Source organism: Alligator sinensis, unplaced genomic scaffold (assembly GCF_000455745.1).
Source record: "Alligator sinensis unplaced genomic scaffold, ASM45574v1 scaffold27_1, whole genome shotgun sequence".
NCBI classification, from domain to species: Eukaryota; Metazoa; Chordata; order Crocodylia; family Alligatoridae; genus Alligator; species Alligator sinensis.
Genome location: NW_005842554.1, coordinates 912,957 through 930,127, shown reverse-complemented (window position 1 = coordinate 930,127; position 17,171 = coordinate 912,957). Strand labels below are relative to the sequence as shown.

At 41.8% G+C, this 17,171-nt stretch overlaps 1 protein-coding gene across 1 annotated transcript in view; it reads left to right on the top strand.

Moving 5' to 3' along the window:
- ZNF185 (zinc finger protein 185 with LIM domain) overlaps positions 1-17,171 on the top strand; it is a 91,930-nt gene that overhangs the window by 586 nt on the left and 74,173 nt on the right. The window lies entirely within an intron of this gene.

The following is a 17,171-nucleotide window of genomic DNA, read 5'->3' as shown; positions in this document are numbered from 1 at the left end:
CCCCCACCCTACCTGAACCCACATCCTAACTAAGATTTCTGTCTTAGTCTGTCTTCCCTTTGCTTTTGTTATGGAGGGTAGAGGATTAGAGTTAAATAGAGTGTTAGACTTGATGTGCGAGAGATTTGTGTGCAGGTGGTAAAACAAGGAGTACAATGATAATTTGTTTCCACATACAGAAATGTTGCCCCACAAGCTTCTGGATCATACTTTCTCCTACAGAGCCTGATTTTGTCTCTCTCAATTAAAATGAAATTATTTCCTCTTGATAAAGAGGGATGGAACTGGCAGCATGGGTACAGCCAGAATAGTATAGACAGGCACCTTCCTGAGCCTCATCTCCATTATACCTCCAACTTGTTACATCCTTTTTACCTCACCTGCCATCCTACGTCCTAGATCTCTGCTTAATATACAAATGACACCAACTGAAGACCAAGGTCACCCAGCCCTGCCCCATTTGTTCCACTTGTGAACTGGATAGCATGGGGGCTTTCGGTGGTGAAAGGGTCAGAGGTTTTTTGTCCCTGAAGGGCCATGTCAAAGTGGGAGTTGTGGGTGGCAGGCCATATCGAAGGGGTTCATGGGCTATACTTGGCTTACAGGCCATGCTTTGGGAACCGCTGCTTTAGAATCTGTTATTATTTTATTTTGTTAGGTGTTTTGTTTTATTTTTGCATCTTGAAAAAATACAATGCCATCTAAATGTATCTTTTTTTCCTTCAGATTTTTTTTTTTTTTTAAATAACCCCAACAACCTCCTATTAACAGTTTTCAGCACAGTTTCAAGGTGTGTGTTTGGTGTGGTGGGGGGCAGGATTGTCTTTACAACAATCTGAAAAAGATAGACATCACATTGCCGGAAGCCTCCTATTTTGTTAAAATTATTTTCTATCTCAGAAGTTTTCAACTGAAAATGTTCCATATGTTTCTGTTTTGTGAAGCTTCATCTGTGATTGCAATGCATAGGCAAGGTTTGGCTTTGAAAGCACAGAAATCTGTATCTTTCCTTGTTTATATTGAGATCAGGCCTCAAGCTAAAAGAGATAAGGGTATGAAGAGCACTGCTCTCCTTATTTTTGATAAAGGAATTAGTTGAATCATTAGTAATTAATTACTTGTAACTACAGTAGTTGATATGGCCCCCCATTTGGTGAAAGATATTTTGGTACTATTGGCAAGAATGATAGTAAGTGTTTTGGTCAGGGAATGCCCTTTTTTATGCCCAGCACAATTGGCATTATAGTATAGCATGAGGATTAAGATTGCCCCACCCTTCTCTTTGTAAGACACTTCTGTTGCATGTAACTGGGGCTGGGTGTCTGGCTCAGGCTGATTTTTTTTTTTTTTTTTTTTAATTTCAGACAAAACAGTCCAGCCATTTCTAACAACAAAACCTGTGCTTTGGAGCAGGGACTTGGTCACAAGTGGCCTTTGTGTCATGGATATGCCTTTTTCTATTCTTGGGAAAACCTACCTAAATTTAGCCAAATTACAAGTCTTTGAATGATCACAGTTCTCACATGTTCAGTAGAGACTTCTGAAATTTGAGTAGCTGAATTTCCCAGAGCTTCTAACTGCCTAGTGCACACTCTAGCCCAGGACTGAGCAAACTGTCCTTGTAATTGCAGGCTGCAGTTGCTGTCTGCCCTGCCAGGTCTGGGTCTGGATACCTCACCTGACAACAAAAAAGGAGTCTATTTCTCCCTCAGTCTCAGTGTCCATCAACAGTTTGTTCCATTTGTGAACTGGATAGCATGGGGACTTTCAGTGGTACAAGGGTCAGAGGGTTTTAAAGTTTTGTTCCTGAAGGGCCATATCAAAGGGGCAGTTGTGGTGGGCAGACCATATCAAAGGGGTTCACTGTTGATGGTGCCAGGCAGCACAGATATGGTTCAGAAAGGACAAGGCACATGCTGGGACAAAATGCCAGTAGGAAGAGATGGAGGGGGGCATGCAGAAAGACTGAAACTGGGACTTGATGTTGTTGGGAAGACTGTGCCTGAGAACTAGTTGGGTGAGGAGAAGAGGCGGGGAAGGAAAGGTGAGGTAAGAGAGATCTGAGGAGGAGTCAGGGCATTGAGAAAGGAGGAGTGGCAGGGTCAAGTAATTAGGGGCAAGGACAATAGCACTGGACAAGAAGCCCAGGGAGGGAAAGAGAAACTGTAGGTGTAGTCACTGCACACCAGAGTCAAAGATAGAGACATATTAGGGAAGGAGCCAAAAGGGGAGTATTGGAAAGAATGGACAAAAAGACTAGGGGGAACCTACTGGGGAATAGGACTAGGACTTGGGGAATAGGACTGGGGAATAGGACTAGGAATAGCCTAGGACTTGTTGAGCCTGGAGGCTAGAGCCAGGATGATAAACCTAAACCATGGAAGCTGGGATTTTATGGTTCTTGACTGACTCACAGATTGGGAATTGATTTGGCTTGGAACACAAAAAAATTTCGTATTTAAAAAAAACAAAGAAAGAAAGAATAGGTCTGGCATGGGGAGTCAGGACCTGCTTCCAGGGCCATGGAAAGGGATAGGAATTGAACAGGAACAGTTTGAGATTAGACAATGCTGGAGGAGTTTAGTTTGGGTAGGGTGGGGATGGGCAGAAAAGACTGCCCACTTCAGCATACTTCCCTTCAGGTCTGCATTGGATCCCTGATCCTTACCATCCTTTCCTTTGAGCAGGTGTATCTGAAGCTTACTGGCAAAGAGTCCTAGGGCTAGTGTGCATAGAGAATGAGAACCTGTCATTTATGAGTTATTTTATTAGTTCAAGAGACTGGTCTGTGCAATGAAAATAAAGGGCCTAATTCTACTAATGAACCATTATCATGAGACTATATGATAAATAGGGTTTTTTCAGGTTTTTTTTAAATTCAAGGAAATTTAACATACAAACACACACAAGAACATTATTAAAGCTGAAAAGTTGAATGTTCAGAGGTGAGAATGTACCAGAATTAAGGTTACTTTTGCAACTTTAATTATCCCTCTTGTGACTTGTATTATGATACAGTCTTTATTTATATGATCACAGATATTTTTCCTGCCTTGTTTAGTGCATAAATTAGATGGTTTGCACTCAGAGCAGCTGTTTAATACTTCTTTCTACCTTGATGTTTAATGGGTGGCCCATACTTTACTTACTGCGTACTAATCAAACTCTCCTTTGAAGACAGAATTATTAATTTCCTCGTGGGCTTTTTTTTGTATCCAAGTGCTTTGAAAACATTAATCTTCACAGCTCCCCAGTGAGATAAAAGGCTATGGTTTTCTTCATTTTACAAATGGGGAACTGAGTCACAGTGATTAAGACCAGAAACATGTCCACTGGTTTTGAGTGCCCAATTTCAGACAAAACCTGATTTGCCAAAGTACTTACATAACAATATATTTTTTTCAAAGCATAACTACTACTGACCTCAGCTTCAGCTGTGAATATTTAGCACTCCTGCAATTCAGGCCCCAGGCTCCCCAGTTAGGTAGTCAAAAGAAGAAGAATGTAGTTAGTGACTACATGTTAAGGGTTTGGTTTAAGTGACTTGACTGACATCATAGAAGGATCTTGTGTCAGAGGCAAAACAGACTGCAGTCCACAACAGCAGCCTTCAGCTGCCTTAGCCACCCATTCACTTCTTCCAGTCCCCCCATGTCTTATTCTCTGAGCACCTTCCAGCTTCAGCCACAACGCTCTCTCTCTCTCTCTCCCTCTCAAGTAAGTTATGTCTGTGCATATGAACAAAGGGGCAAATTAAAGTTGTACAGTCAACCTTAAATTCTGGAACTTCCTAACATTTCAGTGCTTGGCTTTGCAGCCTTAATAGGGGTTTCTCAATTTCAATGTTTGTGCTCCCATGTCTAGTAATAAAAATGTTAAATCATACCATGCAGAGAAGAAAAAGGGGTCTGCGGAATTTTTTCCTTAATAAAAAAGTAATTATGTGAGTGTTGTCTAGCATGATCAAACTCACTGTGACACTCCTAGTTGTGACTATCCTTTGGTTGGGGTTTTGTCCATTCTTGCATCATAACACACTAGTCTCTAAGCACTGTTCTCAATCCAGTTCTGCACAAGCTTCTTCCTTCTCTGTAGTCTGTAGTAATTATGCTTCTTACCCATGGCTCATGTCAGAGAACTGCAGGTAGATTTGCCAGATTCCAATCAAGTGGTTCAATCAAGTGTTTCAAATCTAGTCCTGAATTATGTCTCCAGCAATGACCAGAGCTGTTGATAATTCAAACACTTGAAAAAGTCAGAGCTATAAATGCACCAAGTCCCACATGTTGGTGGGATGGGGATTCCCTCTGGACATTATATTTTATCAGTTTACACCCAAGGGCCTGCATTATGATTATCCTTATTTCTGGCCACCATAGTTGCAAGTGTTATTAATAGTTATGAAATTATCCATCTCTTCTGGCCATGGTATGTGACTTGTTACCTTCTGAGTCAGGAATTCCATTGGCTAACTGTAAACTGTAGGAAAGTGTTTTCTTGCCCCATCTCTCCTTTTATTGGTCTTACACAGTAAGGGCCTGGCTTGCTTGTTTTTAATCCAGGATTCAACCCTTCAACAGGACTCTATCAAAATCAGGTGTCTGGTTCAGTCTCTTACAGAAACGTGGATTATCACCACACTAGGGTGTCATGCTCAGACCTCTCCCGAGGTGTGTGTTTGCTGCCTTTTAATTGCATTGAGGGTCTTTGTTCCTGAGGTCAGGAAGATTAATTAATTATTTTTTATACCATAAGGATCCCCCGCCCCCCCCCCGCCCCCCCAAAAAACAAACAGATGCCTCAGTGTTCAGTTTGCAGCTAGAGCCCAGGATTCACATTCTGTTTAAAGCCCTTGGTGAAATGTACTGAGCAGGATCTCGGCTCCTTTCCATACCAGCAGGGAGTGCACATCAGAGAATTGCCATGCATGTGTTCTGCAACGCTGAGGCATGACTCAATCTCTGTATATGGGAAGCACAGAACTGAGTTGTTGACTGTATTACCCCTGTTTAGAAAGACTGCAAGCCCTTGAGGTCCCAAAAGAGATATTAGTAGGAATGAAAAGACCATACTACATCTGAGGGACTTCACCAGGCATCAGAGATGAAAATTACAGGGCTGAGCTTTATGCTAAGGGTGTATTTGAATCCAAGCAGCAAATTCAGTACAGAGTCCAGAACCATAAAGGCACCCTGTGGCACTCTCCTTTTAGGCTATATTTAAGTGATCAAAGCAGCCCTGCTTCCCTTCACAAGGCATTCATTTTCTTCTCAGAACTTTGTCCAACAAAGGATCCAGCTCATTGCCAAGACAAATAGAAGTACAAGGTAGCTATTAGGTGTGAGTGGGCAATTATCATGTGTATCCTACAAGCTATTTAAAAAGATGGATTTAAAAACTGTTATTAATGTTTTTAAGTTGTGGTTGGGCCATCAAGAAGGGAAATGCTGGGTAGTGGGGTTTTTTCTGCCTTGTTTGTAAGTAATGGGAACCTCAGCCAGCTTCAAAAGATTACTGAGTGCTTCGTCTTCAGGGGTATAATTAGATCTTTAACTGGCTTCCAAAGAAGCAGAAGTATTTCCAGTTCAGAAGTATAGTGCTGATTTCTAAAGTGTTCAGTTTGTAAACTGGTCTGTGCAGACTGAAGTCATCTGTTTGTCTGCAGAATGGGTGCTGCAAAGCAGGCCAGCTAGTCTTTGCCCACATGTTGACCTTTAAATGAACCTCAGCTCTGATTAATCAAGACCACTTCCACCATGGACAAGTTCATTTTTGTGTGGCCCATTAATTCCTCAGTTCTGAGGACCAGTGATGGCATCCATTGAGATGGTGTGTTTTGTAGCACCAGCTATCAGTACATAAGCAACTGGACTGAAATTTCCACATGCTCATCTAGCATGAACAAGATTTTCCATTTTTTGTGGTGCCCTGAGCTATAGTTAAATAGGTAAAAATTCAGTATTTCAGTATGATTCTACGATTTTAAGATTCTGTATCTCAGTATGATTCTAAGCCATCTAAGCTAATCTCATTTAAAAAAAAATTGAACTGAATCTTGTTCACTCCAGAGATCTGGGCCATAGGTAGAGCTAAATTGGCTCTGTGCCTTCAGATTCATGCCCTGAAGATGAAAATCTAAACAAGTTTTCAGCTTGTCTTTTTATTTATTGGCTGCTACTCATTTTCACTATCATGACATGGATCTTCAGAGTTAATGTTTTCATCATAGGGAATTTTGTGGGAAGGAGGTCACTAGTGGGTGATGCCTTCCCAAGGTTGAGCCACCAATTAAGGGATTAATTTAGTTATGTTTGCTCAAGGCAGCTGAGTGCCACAAATGATCCGGTAAAACACAGTTTTTTGGAGGTGAGTCAAACGGAGACCTAAACACCATTATTTTCTATCGAACTGTGACTGTTCAGTATCTCAGAAAAATCAATCCAGATGTGGGTTTGGCTGCTTAACTAAATTTGAAGGATGTGTCCTTGGTGCCTATGGCTTTTTGGGTACATGGGGTCCCAGTTTTAGCATCAAGGTGCCCAAACATGAAAATTGTGTTTCCTGTTTGAAGTCCCATCATAGCTAGCAGTATACCTGGATGCTACATCAGTAATTACATGGCTCTGAGAATTTCTGTTGTATATATTGTTGTGCTGCCTGGGCATATTAATGACTGATCACAGTGTCTTGTTAGTTAGCTTCTGTCAAATCTATATCAGTTGCTGCATAACCCAGTTTAATCATCTGTAGTTCTGCATCCTGGCACAGATGTCATGTTAGACTAGAGCCTCTGTGTACCTCTCCTTATAACAGTACCCTTGATAGTTTAACTTGTGTCAAGCTTTAAATAGAAGTGTTTTTTCTACCTATGCTGTTTTGTTATTTGAACAGCTACCATCATGGTGGACACCAGAGAATGAAGCAGGGACCTCCAGAGTTAAAATCATGAGTTGTTGGAGCTTGCACTAGAGACCCAAGGTTCCCTATCTGAGAGCTATAAGATAGTCTTGTATCCCCTATATATCAAGTATAGAGGTGTACGTGGAACTGTGACAAATGGGTTATGCTATTATTTTAGGCTTACACCAAGGTCAAAAATTTTTGGGAGGGGCTTTCAGGACAAAAAGTCTCAGGTATATAATGACAATATGTTAGAACTACCAGTTCCAGAACTCTTTCCTATTTGTTTAACTACTCAGCTCTTTGTACAAGGGGTGATTTTAGTAAGTACTATTATTATTAACAATCCAACAATATCTTTTGCTGATCAAGGCTTGTGCATTTGCCAAGGGGTACATCTACATAGCAAGCTTACCGAGACACCCTGGTTTCACTTAGGCTGTTTTTCAAAATAGAAACAGTGTAGTCATGTCCACAGAGTTTTGGGAAACTTAATTAGCACTACTGAATAACAGTGCCCGTTAGTGTGTCCATAATACAAATTAAACTGCCTACATCACTGAGCAGACATGACTACACTACTGAAGTTTAAGAGGCAGCCCACATGAAGCAGTACAGCATACTAAAGGTACCGCTGTCTGGCACGTTACATTTGGTATATATATCTGCTTAAGCGGTGTGACTCATAATGGTGTTTAAAAAAACTGAACATTTGAACAGGGTGGTGGATAAAATTTCTTCTACCATTCTTTTGATTTTGCTGCCAACCCCAAAAGTTCCTTGATGAAGTTTGTATTCTGCTTGTTACCTCAAATCCCAAAATATAACAGAATTTGTAGGTGTGAGTCCTATGCATGACATTTTCAACTGAAAGTGACAGCATCAAGAGCAGGGATTTCCAGGCTCCCTTCATTCCCTGATACAAATGAGCACCCAGAGTGCCCAAAATGAGAGATTCTTAAAATCAAGCAGTGAGGAATGGGCGTTGATGACTGGTCTGGGAAAGCACTTCTGGCTTATAAAGGACTCTGTGTCACAGTCTTTATAACCTAATGAATAAGCCTAACTCATTCCTGTTGTAACTGCTGCAATTAACTACATGGTTTAATAACAAACACAGTTCATCTACATACATTCTCCCTAGTAGCTTCCCCCCTCCCCTCTCAAATACACTTGCCGTATAGTCCCACCTCTGTTCCTATCCTACCTTTTGTTCAGGAGGCAAGGAAGGGACAGGGAGTTAATTTGTAATCGTAGTTTAATTACTGGGAGGTGCTTGGATCCCAGTAATGAGGGCATATGAGCACCTAGCTAGATTAACTGAATTAAAAAATAATGTTGTATAGTGTGAGAGTTACTCATAAAATGCTTGTGCAAGACAGCCACTGTGCTCCTTGGTCATCATGCTCTACACTGGAAAAGCACCTCTATTTTTCAGCAACGTTGGTACTTAGGCAAGATGTCAACCTATTTACATTCTAAAATAGTGGACGAATCCTATCGGGCTTAAAGGCCTATATCCTCAGGTGGGAGAGGGCAACTGGACTGAGCAAACAACAAGTGAGTGGACAATACTGAATGAAACAAGGACAGGATTGAAAGTCATGATTTTAAATCAAGGGAACTGGAAGGCGACATTGAGCAGAGAACCCTGGACAGTGCCTATTGCTCTGTGTGAAAGGCATCAATTGGACAGCTCTCCCTGGAGGGAGGAGTTTGTGAAACACCATGACCAACAAGGTGGTTTTCCTAGTCGCACCCAGAGAAAACGACTCTCCTGGCATGGGGTAATACCCTCGGAGGTAGGGTAGTATATAGTTAACCTCTCACTTTCACTTCTGGTGGGAAGATCTTGGCTTTATGCCCACTTTATGGAAAAGGGAGGCTCCTCCCTAGCTTGCTCCTGAGGACTTATGGCTGAGGGCATTCGAACCCCAAGCCTCTGGGCTTGAGCCTGCACATAGGATGGATGCCAAAGGATTTGGAAACATCTGAAGCCTGAGGTGGGGTGGAGGATGTTTTCCGGTATTAGGGCCACTTATGGTTCTGGACTGACTCATGGATTTGGAATTGATTTGACTTGGAACATGATTTTTTTTTTTTTTTTAATGAAGCTTGTCCATAAGGAAAATTGGGCTTTGGCCAAACTAAGTAGATCAGGGGTCAGCAACATTTTTGGCTAGAATGCCAAAAACACCCTAAATTCCACCCATGTCTTGACTTGGCATGCCAGAGGTAAGAGTCATGAGGGGCCTGATCCTTATTGTTGGCAGTGGCTGCATGCATGCCTCTGGGCAGACAGTAGGGGAGGGGCCACACAGCCAAGGCAGCCACAGAGCCAGTGCTGGGGCTGAGCAGCCCCGTGCAGCTGTTTGCAGCCTCCTGGCTGCAGTCCCCCCAGGCTCTGGGCAGCTACTGCCTGCCATGGAGCCTTGGCTGCTTGCAGCCTCCAAGCCACTTACTGCAAGCAGTGTGGGCTCTGAGGCCAGTGGCAGTTGCCCAGAGCCCAGGTTGGCTGTGGCATGCCAAAGAAAACAGCCTCACATGCCATGCTCTGGCATGTATGATGGGGGTTACTGATCCCTGAAGTCAATGCTTAGCCAACACTCTGCAAAAGGGGTTTATTCAGGGTAATTAATTAGGACCAACGTTCAGAGATTTGTAGAATTGCTAGCAAGAAAGGGCCAAGTCTTACAAGTAAAGTCAGGCTGAAGACAGCTTTTTGAGTGCTTCATTTCAGACTAGCCAAGAGAAGCTATTGTATTGGTTGCTTTGAGTGGACCCTGAAAAGCTTAGCTTTGTTTAATTGGGCCTCAGGAATGTGATCCTGGTCTCAAATGTTGTGTACAGAATAAAGCTGAGGAAATGTTTTGCCCGACCCTTTTCTTGTGCAAAATATAGATCCCTAAACACGAAAGTTTGTCACAGTAACCCATCAATTGTCAAGTTTTTCATTTTGGGAATAAAAAAAAAAAAATTGAAAAAATTCAAGGCAGTTTGACACTTTCTACATTTTGCCCTTTTTAATTTTCCGGCTGGAAATAGCTTGTGTTTTCAAAGTTCCTTTTCTCTTAAAAGCTCACAGTAGAATATTTAGCTTAATCTGAAATGAGTATCTTTGCTGAAAAAGTTGCAAAGGTACATATTCATACCAGAGCAGCTTTTTTTCTTTTTTTTTTTAATTGCCAGTAAAATAAATAGTCCATTTTGGCTAGTTTTAATGGCAACTCCCTTGCCTAAGCCAGCTATTCCACTGCCTTACTGTAGGCTGCTATTGGGAGAGTCTGGGCAGATCACAGCAGGGTCTAGCTAGTTGAGCTGGCCAGTTTTACTTTTGCTGCAGGCTTTGGCCAAGGACCCACTTGTTCAGGGCTCTTGCCTTTGCTGCACCCAGGCTAGTGGATAATACCCAGAGGCCACCCCAGGCTTGGAAGTTAAACAAATAAGTTAGCACTTAGCCATCTTCTAGTGGTTCTTCCAGGCTTCACCCCCTGGCTGCCCCTTACATTTCAAGGTTTTGCAGAGCCTGCAGGTTTGTGCAACAAAGCAAATGATCAAGCAAGCAAACAGAAAAGAACCTTAGTCTGAGCTCTCCTAGTGACAGCTTAACCCCTTACAACTCAATGGTCCAGGCAGCCTGTTCCCTAGCCAGCTGCAGCCCCCTGAGGCTCCTTTCAGTGTCTTTTATCCTTCCCACTCTGGGCTCAGGTCCCCACACCTGTGTCAGCTCTCTTGCTGTGGGACTTGCTACCTCCCAGGACCTGGTTCCCCAGCCTCCAGTGAGTTCTCCCTGGTCTCGGGTGAGTGTGCAGAGGTGCTTCTGGGGTGTGGGGCTGTTCATACTCCCCCGGACCCCTAGTAACAGGGCAGGGCTGTGTTACACTTACTTTCTTTTATCTTTCAGAGAGAATTTCCATGCACAGCAAGGGTTATGACTACATGGTACATAAAATGTAGGTTTGTAGAATAGAGGCATGATGAAGGCCCTTTCCTTTTTCACTGTAAGCTGATTCAACCTTGGCACAAGCCACCAGGGAGACAGGATGCAGGACCTCTTAAAGCCACTTGCATGCAAAGCATCAAACTAGCTTTTTGTAAATAACTAATTGTGCTACTCTTGCAAACACACAAGCACTGCAGTGTCCCTAAGGGTCTCTGTGGGGGCATTGTATTACCGTGGCTACGCTACACATTTGTGCCAAAGCTAGAAATATCAGCTTTGAAAAGCAATGACTCAGGTATTTTTAGGGATTGCTGTACAGTTCTGAGTTGCATGCAGAGCCTGTTTTTTAGCTTGCTTTTAGTAAGTGGTCTTGGAAAGTGCCTGGGGACCTGGTTATTCTCTCCTTTTACTGATTTAAGTCAGGAGTTAGCCCCACTAAAATCAATGCAGTTACATCAGTATAAGTGAGACAAGAATCATGTTCTCAGCTTTTTATCAAAATATATGGCTCTTCCATAAACATGTTGCAGAAGAGTTATCTTGACTATCTCAGGCGTGTCATGACATTGCACCTGTGAAACCAAAATCATTTTATTCTCTTGAATTCATGTTAAGCCTTGTCACAGATCAAGGCACGTGACTTGGTGTAAAGCTATTTCCAGATAGAGTTACAACAAAATGAAATTGTAGCATGATCAACATAGTGCAACTCCATGTGAAGGCAAGAGGCAAGAATTCAACCCAGAAAATCTAGATCTGGATTTCCGAACCCTGCACCCCCAAATCTGGGAGTGTTTGAATTCAGGCTTTTGTTTTGGCCTATCTGTAACGTTTAGATCTACACACCAATCTAGGTCTGGTTTTGGTTTTTGAACCCCATAGCCGCCAAAGTTTAGGATTGCATGTGTAACAACCATGATCACCCGCATCATGGGGGAATTGAACCAGTCATACCTAAATCTCACTGTAGTCATGTATATGTACCTGATCCAGTTTTAAATGAGCTAGCTGAAGTACAGTTAGTAGTGTAGCTGTGATACCATGAAGCTCCATATAGACTTCAAAACCCATCAAATAAGCTTAAGTAAATACTGGGGAGTTTACCCTTTTCTGAGCACTGTGTTTGCATGGCTACACTGCTAACCATGCCTAGCTGGTTAATTTAAGGATAGCTCTGGTGCTTCTACAGGAGCTGTTTTTACAGAAATGATTTCAGTGTAGGTATACCTCAAGTTGTCCAGCTGGAATCTATACTAGATTCATATTTTCTCAGAATCAGTCAGAGTGGGATGCTTGTTACACAAGACAAATTATATTTGGATCCAGAATTCCGGTTAAGGACCAAATCTGCAGGTGCCAGTGGTGTACAGAAACTTTGTTTGGAATTATTTGGGAAGCTAGATTGGCATTGGTTGCATGATTTGTACTAGTGTTCATTTCCCTGTTCACACAGGATCCTAGAGTCTGGCCATGGCACCTGGAATGTATAATCGTGTAAAAATGGCAGTTATTAATAGTTTTTTGCAATTTTGCTTGACAGCGCTTTTAGAATCTGCTTTGAAGCTAGGAGTGCTCTGCTTTCATAATGAAATAACCCTTGAATGAAAATACTCTTTTTCTAAGTCTCCTGAACCCCAGAGGTATTTAATTTACTGGAGATCACAGCCCTGCTGTGTTAGACAGTGGGGGACAAATTGGTTCCTCCTTTGACTGTTGTGGAGAATGTTTGCATTGCTAGCTTGGACAGAGCAAAATTAATTCAGTACAGCACACCTCATTTGACCCCCTTATTCTAACAAGGGCCTTGGTCATGTTTCCTAGCAACTGCTGTTGTACTCAGCTGACTCTGCCCACTTCTGTTAACCTTCACTTTTGATACCTTTTGTGGGCTTATAGGAGAAAGAGTTGAGGGAGACATGCCTTCTAGTGTTGGCTGCCAAAAAATTAGATCATATCTGGAATGATCACTGAATCAACTAGATTGTTTTACAGGCATTTGGTTTGAGCTTTGTTGGCATGGCAGGGAAGAATAAATGATTTTTCTCCATTCAAGGATGATACAGATTGAAGTGTCTCTCTTGGTTTTATTTGCCTCCACCTGGCTCCCTTTGATGAAGAAACTCTTCTAAAAAAGTGTATGGTTAGTCTTCCAGTAAATGTTTAGGACCAGAACATGGTTGATTTTTTTTGCTTGGAGGGGGCAAAAAATCTTTTTTTTTTTTTTTGGTTTATTGACAAATTTTAAGTTATAAAATATTGTTCCAGTTTGCAGTGAAAAGAAATAGAAATAAGGTATTACCATACTTTCTCACATGCAACATGCACCTTTTCTCTAAAATACATCTGCTGAGAATTGGAATATGCATTACATGAGAGAAATATGGTAAGAGCAGGTTCTGCCCCTTAATGGGTGAAACCAAAAATAAAATCTGCAGCAATCAAGGAGCAGAACAATGAGCTGGCTGGGCTCCCTCAGTGACTCACTACAAAGAAAGATCTTTTTCCACCCCCACCCCCTCTTCATTCTGCCTTTCAAAAACAAGGTGTGTATTACATTCCACGGTGTCTTCTATGCAAGAAAATGGATCATACAATGAATTGGGTTGAGGGGAGAGATGCCGAGGGAGATTCTGCTGAATTCAATAGGCAGAGGTCTGTCAGAAGGAGCAAGTGAACCTGGGTCCTATCCCCACTTTGCCTGGAAATTTTAACTTGGCACTGTATGAGAGACAATGGCTACTGTGAAGCTCTAGGAAACTATGGGCTTCAGTTGTATTGTACGTGATTTATCTACAGAAGAAAGAGTAATGATTGGTCCAACAAGCCCTTAAGGAGAATCAGAAAGTAGTTGTTCCAGTTGGTGAATTTGGGCACTGTCATCAAACACAATCTGCATTTTACCAGTCTGTTTACTTGATGTTTCTATAGAGGTGTGGCACACGTGTGTTTATGTTAACAGATGTGGCAATATATAAAATGTTTAAGGTACTACAAAACAGGAAGCATGGGGGAAAAAGTCCTTTCCAGTGGCTGGTTGGCCTGAGATTTACAAATGGGGCAGGTGCTTAGGTAAGTGCACAGTGTTCTCTTTTTGCTAAAATATAATTAATCAGATGACCAGATGGAGGCATTCACATAATTATCATGAATGCAGGGAGAGTTGCTGTATGGGAAAAAGGGACTATAACTTGAGAGTCTTCAATTTTACTTCTGGTTCTTCAACTAACTTGTTCTGTGACTTCGTTTGACGTTACTTTGCAATATCATACCTTGATGTCCCAATTGTGACATGACACTATTTGCATAGCTCACAGGCAGGTTGAGAGACTTAATTTTAATGTGTAGCTTGGCTTTGAAAAACAACTATAAAAATGATACAGGGGTGCATCTACACATGCACACAATTGTATAGTTGTTACTGTGCAGTCATTTAGTACTAACTAAAGCAAGTACTAAACGACTGTGCAGTAACTGCCATTACTGCACAGTCCTGGTGGCATGTCATTTTTTACCCTACTGCACAGTAACTTGTTGCTACTGCACAGTAGCAGCAGCATCACAGTTAGTACCTGCTTGTGCTACATTGCTGTAGTGATGAGCTACATCACCATAGCTCATTGCTACAGCAACATAGCATTGCATGTAGATGTGCCCCATATGAGAAATTCTCTATTTACTGGTGAAAAGTCTTCTCACTGCCAATCTTGCAAACTCCCCCTGAGATCTGAGCGTCGCATTGGGTTCTTTCCTTCTCAGGATTAATCTTTAAAAGGCTAAATTTGTTTCTCAGGGTTTGTGTTACTCTCTTCAGCTTCAAATTTGTGCTCTGCCTGGGCACACCCATATGCCTCCTTTGCCTCCAGTGCATTTATCTAATTGAAACATAGTAAGCAGTTCTGTCACAGGTAAACAAGAATTAAAACATTCAAGCTTCTTTGAGGTGAGCTGGCTCAACAGGAGTAAAAGGCTGGAAATCATTTGTGTGCTACTAAACCTGGCAGACACAAGTGTGATATACACAGTGAGCCAACTTGATCACCTTTCAAAGTAGAGTCACATTTTAGAGCTAATATTTCAAACTTCATTTGAGCTTTTATTTAAAGACTTGAGTAATCTGCAAACAGTAAGCTTTATTCCAACTCTGTGACATTTCATACAAAAGGAATCTTAAAGAATTAATTCATGTTCATCAAAACAATCATCTTTGAAGTGAAACTTCACAGCTAGAAGACAGCATACAGGTATATCCTGTGAGGCCACCTATACATGTGCTTAGAGGCAAGGCCGGGGGAGGGGGAGGACTTTTAATTGGAGCGGTTCCCAGGCAGCTGTTCTAATTAAAATGGCTCAGTGTCACCAGTATTAAGGCCCCCTGCAGTTTCAAGATGGCCATGGGGCACTTTAACTAAAGCTCTCCCACAGCCATTTTGAAATGGGAGTGGGGGGCTTCATACAGGTGACAGTGAGGCAACACTGGAGCACTCTAATTTGAATGTGAATGAGTTCATCTCTAGGCAGACTAAAACAGTTTAGAAAGGAAGTGAAGAATGATGTCCCATTGATCTGTGGACTGGATGGAAAAAGAGACAGTCTGCTCTGAAGAATTTTCAGTTAGAAGTGGTTGAAACTTTTTCCATATGAATCGTTCTTTTTTTTTTTTTAATTAAATGGATATTTTGTGTAAAATTGTTATTTTTATTGAAACTTTTGAGGGTTAAAAAGAGCTTTTTTCCAGTAAAAAAACCTACTTTGTGCCCAAATCCAGAAACTTTCAAGTCAACAATTTTTCACATTTTCAATCTTTCAAAAATGATGAAAAACTTTAATGATAAAGATAAAAAATGTCCATTTTCAGCAAAATGTTTTCATGGGGAAATAATATTCCCAACTAATTCTACTTACAGTCCAAAATGGAGAAAAGATTAAGGATGGTAGTATAGATGATGATACTGATTTGCTGCATACTTTTATTATTTACATGCTGTGCTGCCTATCACATTGTATTACTGAAGTGTCTAGGAGCCTTAGTCATGCATACATGACCTGCTGGATCAGGCATTGTCCCAGCACAGAAGGAAAATATGGTCCCTGCCCTGAAAAGTTTGCAATCTTAGTTAAGAACAAGAAACAACAGGTTCAAGCAGATGGGGGAGTAAAACAAAATAATGGGACAATACTAGTCAACATCAGATGCAGTGATTTAGCACAGCAGTGACTTAAACCATTATCAGACTCTTTCTAGGCATCATGCTGTGTTGCTTCTACTGCATTGATTCTACTGTTTAATTTAATTGGGAACAGGTGATGGGAACAAGAGAGTCAACGTGAGCAAGGAAACAGGAAGGGAAAAGGCTTTTGGGACTGAACGGGCATGACAAAAGAATGGCAGATTGAAGATATGCCTGGAAGATGGGTGAGGTTGGTACTAGAAGGACAAAAAGTCAGGCTAGGGACAGAAATTACACATAACCTGGTAAACGTGATCAGAAACCAGTTCAAATCTGTAACATTATTGGTTCAATCTGAGCAATTTAGGCTAACCTGTGAAGATTGAGTCAATTCAGCCTCAGTCTTTTAAACTGTCTTTACTTGGCCTGAGAGGGGCTGGAGGTGGATGGGAAGATAATTCACAATGCTAGGCCCACTTGAAGTCGCTAGTTAGGCTCAAACTGTGAAGCATCCAGGATTGTGGAGAAAATTGTCATGGGATCTGTAATGAGTGCACATGATCTGGAGCTAGGTATCATGAAAGTTTAACAAGTCTGATTGTATAAAGGGCATTGAAATCCATTGGTGAAAGGGGCTGTGGAAGAGCAGACTAATTCTGATGGTGAAACTTTGAGAACGGTTGTCTAGGCAGAGGCACTTTGCCAAGGCAACAGGTAAAGACGTGCAGGAAGGCTTTCTTGGCAGGGTTTCTGCAGACTCCTTTGTACAGCAAACAAGTTTTTTGCAATCCTGGCTTGCCTAGTTCCTGGCAGGAATAGAGAAGACTCCCTGCAGGGAAATTTGGGCTCTTTTGCCTTCTCTACACTGTCCTCTCTATCCTTGGGATTCTCTCCTAGGACACAGTAGCTTCCTGGGGGCTGGGGCGGTGTGGGTGCCAAGGTGCAAAGTTAACAGCCAGCCCCGAGGTTGCAAGTTTGAGGCCACAACATATGCGTTTATGGCATAGCCCTGGCAGATTCCAACAGATCTGTGAGTTCTGCTAAATACCTTGTCACAAGGATGTGAAACAGGAAAGGAAATAGTTTCCTGACAGAATTCTGTTCATCCTTTTGCCTCCCTTAGAAAGGAGAAAATCCTGTCCTCTCAAAAACAAGTATTG